Source organism: Thalia democratica, chromosome 1 (assembly GCF_965202585.1).
Source record: "Thalia democratica chromosome 1, ktThaDemo2.hap1.1, whole genome shotgun sequence".
NCBI lineage: Eukaryota > Metazoa > Chordata > Thaliacea > Salpida > Salpidae > Thalia > Thalia democratica.
This window is the reverse complement of record NC_139165.1, coordinates 26,890,884-26,896,206: the sequence shown is the minus strand read 5'-3', so window position 1 is coordinate 26,896,206 and position 5,323 is coordinate 26,890,884.

Below are 5,323 nucleotides of genomic sequence, written 5' to 3'. Positions count from 1 at the left end.
TCAGTTTTTATTTTAAGTATTACTTTAAGTAAGTAAAAGCACAGTTTTTGCCAAAAAATTCAAAAAAAAATTTTTTAATTAGCTTGGTAGCATACTTTTTTATAAAGTCCTTATTTATATTGCGCTTAAATTAAGTTTTAGTTTTTGTACTTTTTTATTCCTAATTTTTAAATCTTTTTATTTTAATCGTAGTTTTTTGTTCAACTCGTTTGTACTTGAACTCAAATTATTTTGAAAGTTCTACATGAAACTATTTTTAAGTCGAAAAATAAAAACTTAACGAAAAAGATAATTTTAACGTTTATTGCCTTTTATTTACTTAAAAGTTAGTTTTTTGAAGAATTATGTATGTTCAAAACAAAACAACTAATAAGCTTTCCTTCTAAGAAAATATGGTTTTAGTTGTTGACTTTCTAAAACAAATTCAAAATGCCTCCTTCTAACAACCATTAAATGTATAAAATAAAATTTTATAGGCCTGAACGAAATTTGTTAATCTTTGGTAGGTTAACAATGTTTTAGAGAATATATTTAGCTTTGTTTACTTTTATTCTAAAAATGGATTTTTTATCTTAAGACTTTAATGTTGAAACTAGCTATTGAGGACACGAAACGTTTTATCAGTTAATAACTTTTTTTCTCGCTTGCACTTTTGATATTTAAAAAACCCGTTTCATCCAAATTGGTACCGATCACTTATTGTAAACTTTCCTAAACTAAATACCTTGCTTGACTCTCACATATCAAAACGTTTAAAAATGTAATCATCTGATTAGTTAGAAGCTTGTTTGTGAAAATTATGCTGGCCTAATGTACAAACTTTAAAATAATCTCAATGTACTTAGTTTCATTTGTTTTTTAATGTCTAAATATTTAAGGAAAAAATGATGTTTTATTTTGGATGTAAACAGTCTTTAAATTACTCTTATCATAAAAAATGTTTGTGATAATTTTTGAGGATTTATGCACTCATTTAAACACAAATATAACTTACTTTAAACATTTAGCAGTAGTTTTTTGTTTTCCCGTCTTTATCAGTTTACTTGCAATCTTGATTTTAGTTTTACAATTTGTGTCAGTATGGAACAGAAAAAATTTTGCTGAAAGTAACTCTTAGCAGTCTTTTTGTTTGGGTAGTTTTGTATTGAATTTGTAGATTAACATCTATCATAAGTTGTTTTCTATCAAATAACTTGGTTTGATACTAAAAGACAATAGTTAAGTACATAAAACCAAATACAAGTTGAAATATATCATAAAAGAAGTATTTAAACCTAAAACTTGAGCCACCATCATTGCAGCCATTTTATCACTTACACCATACTAACATTGTTATTGTAAATATATAAAAAGTATAAATAAATATAGAAACCTTGTCTGAGCCACCATCATCGCAGCCATTTTATCACTCAATCCTTTCTTCAATTCCTCAATGTTCTTTTCTTGTTCGCCTATTTCATTCAGAACCTATTTCGTTGAATACTATTTATTATTTGTTTTTTTTTTTTTTATAAACTAGCTTAGTGATAGTTAAATACAACAAAATACATAATAAAAGTTAAGGGCATAGGGGGGGGGGGGTAAACACCCTTTTTTGGTTTTTGATCTTATTTTATATAGTTTTTACTAAGCTACAAGATGCTTTTTACAGATTTAAAAAATTCAAAATAATTATTGAGATATAGCCGGTCAAAGTCGGAGGCAACAATAGGATCCTTATGGGAGGCGCAAACTAAAACGGCAAATAACTAGAAATCACTAAAAATATATCTCCTCCTACGTTTTTTGAGATAACTACCTCAAATTTTCAGGAAATGTTCCTTGCAGTATTTAGAAAATTCTGTCGGAACAGAATTTAAAAAAATTAAAAAATAAAAATTTTATAACAAAAAAACAAAAAAAAACTGTTTTTTTTTGTTTATTTTTTATAAAAATTTTTTATTTTTTATTTATTTCAAAATTTCTTTTGACAGAATTTTCTAAATATATTAAGGAACATTTCCTGAAAGTTTGAGGTAGTTATCTCAAAAAACGTAGGAGAAGATAGATTTTTAGTAAAATAGTCTATTTTTGCCGTTTTAGTAGGTTGTTTACCCCCCCCTATGCCCTTAAAAAAATATTTCACTTTAGATACAAGAGATTTTTTGCAGACACAAGAAATTCAGTTTTTATTTAATATTCTAAATGCTACAAAAACTGAAACACTTTAAATAACAATCTAAAACATGGTTGAAGAAAAAAAATAGTAAAGTTCTAAGTGATATTTATTAGCAAACTAGTTTTGTTCAAAAATCAACAGTCCACTTGCTTTTAAGCTTTGAAATTGAAAAAGCTATTTACTATTAATCAATAAATAAAAAAAACAGTCATTTCTTACTCATTGTTCATACAAAAGTATCATCACATCATATAGCAGTAAAAAATTAAATACCACCTAATTTGTAAATTTTTAAACTAAACAAATGATAAAAAACACAACTTTTATGAAAAAAGTGTTGAAAAGCTAAAACATTCTTTTGTAACACAAAAACTTATTACTAGAAAACTTTAGTAAAAATTAGTAAATTTCAGCTACTTAAAACTATAACAACATATTTTTTCAACATTACTTTGTAACTACAAAACTGTTCTTATTTTCAAAACACGCCAACCTCAGCAAGGTCATACGTATACTTACTTAAAACAGTGATCTATGTGTTTCAATAAATTCAATGCAATAAATTTTAAATAAACTATAGTATCTAAACTTTCTCCTATAATTAATTACTTATAGGCTAAGGAGTTTAAAAATTCAATAAATACTTAATAAACAATTGTAAATTTTTAATTTAACTTTAAAGAATTCATCTTTTTTTTTCATAAATGAATTAATTATAATTTTTTTTTCTTTAAATATTTAAAAAAACATTCTTAGTATAACATGAGGATAATTTCAAAAAAAAAACGATTTTTTTTAGTTCTATAAAAAGTTTATTTTTGACATTCTCATATGCTAACTACTTTTTATTTATCTTTTATTCTTTTTAATTAACTAATGCCTTTACTTTAAAGGATTTTTAGCTACATTTTAACTTTTCTTGTGTAAAATGTAAATCGAAATCCTTTATAAATTTAAATTGTTGTAAAATTAAACAATTTTTGAAACAAGTAGCTTTTATTCTAATTTTTAAAATACCTAAGTAAGTATATAGGACATATGATTTATAAGTTTATTAAGAAAAATTTAAAATTTGAGTTTAAAACTTTAATAATGAAATAAAAATTTTCCTGCGTCAAATGAGACTTGAAATTTAAATTATATTTTAAAACTTAAATCACTAAAATAATATTCTAATAAATTGATATATATTTGAGGACATATCAACTTATAGAAATAGAAGTTTAAATTTAAAACTATTACGGTTCTTCACACAATCTTTACTTATTTTCTTTGGTTTAACGTGCATACTTTACTTAAATTACTTAGATATTAATCTTATTATTTATGTATAAACTTTGTATAATTTAAATAAAAATTTTTATGCGAGTGTAAATTTCTTTTAAACGAGTTGATAGTTAAAATTAAATCATGAAACAATTTAATTATGTATATTTTGACTGAAATAGTTGAATGTATAATAGGTTCGATGCTAGTTAAGAAAAATCAGTTTCAGCAAAGTCTTTTCAATTAAAAAGAAAGCTTCTCTTCATACTTTTTAATCTTCTTGTTTGCTTTTACAACAGTCAGAGCTAATCCTACAGTCAATGAAGCCAAAGCAAAAAAAGCAGTTACAGTAGAGAAACGATCAAAACCTTGAGCATTGTTTGTATGGACTAGTGCATCATGTTGTGCTTGTAAAGCTCTATTGGAACTTTCAGTAGCAGTGTTGAAACATATGGTTCTCCATCTGCTATCAGTGCAATACCCGTCAATAAAAATGCTTTGTATTTTGTCCAAAGGTCTGTACACTACATCCCAACATGGCCCTTTTCCTATTTCGCTGCGGTACAACTTGTCATGTTTGTCCTAATCCCACTCGGTGCAATCAGAGTAGAATCTCGTTTCAATCCTGTTGAGATAAAAACCGGTGTGGTAATAGGAAGAACAGCACCAAGGTCGACATTTGTAAGCAAATTTTTGAACTGCGTCGAATTCTTCTTGAGTGTTCAGAGGTGCGATTATTCCACCGTGTTTTTTACACAAAAAGCTTCGCTTTTGACAATAAGATCATTGTAAAAAGTGTAAGTACCGCGAGTTGTGGTCAAAGTGTTGCCACAGTTTTTAACAGCGCATCTTTTCGATCTCATAATAATCAAACCACCTCTGAAAAATTAATTTATTAGGCTGAGTAAGTTTAAATAAGTATGTTGGTTGCATGCTCGAGTAACTTAATAGTTTTGTTATATTTAAAATTGCATGCCGGCTTAAAAGAATAAAACTGGTAGTAACTATCGTATAACATAGTTTTTGGTATATACCAAGTTTTTTAAGTATATAGAAAGAATGAAAACTATTTATGATAGCAGTAATATAAACTTGGTCAAATGCTAGAGATCTAGAAAATACTAAAATTATTTAAATACTTTAAATTTAAATTTAAATTAATTTAAATTATTTAAATACTTTAAATTGTCTAAAGCTACTAATATACTTTAGTATAATTAATTTGTTAGCAACAATACAAAACTAAACATTTTAAAGTCATTCAAACTCATCAATTTTTTAGAAGGTATATGTTTTATTCAAGTTCAATGAAAACTTTTGTCACGAATAAACCAAGTAGAAAACTAATAATTTTTTTATTCTATAGTAAAAGCTTTACTACTCTTTAACTTTGAATTGTGCTAAAACAAGCCCTTTTAAACTATTTTGTTGATAGTTATATAAGCTATTTAGAAAACAGTAATTAGTATGACTAAAAGCCTATGTTTAGTTTATTATCACGAATTATTAGTATTCTAGTTTCATATAAACTTTATAACTTTTCTTTGTTTTATACCTTTCATAAAAAAAAGGTTTTAAGATTAAAAAATTTAAAACACATAATTACAGGTTATGTAATAATGAACTTCTTGAGGAACTGTAGTAGTTTTTAATTGGCTTAAAATTACTGTTTTTTTTTTCTTATTAATTTTATTTTTTATTTTTGTAGCCAACGCCGTTTTAGCTGCATTGAACATAATATAATATTATTTTTGTTTTATAAACACAAAAATTACTTTCTTTAAAATATAAGATTAATACATTCAAATAAACATAATATGTAAGAAATGAAAAGTTAAAAGCCAACTAATTTAATTATATTACTGGACTACTTTTGAAACTGTGTAAATATTATTTATC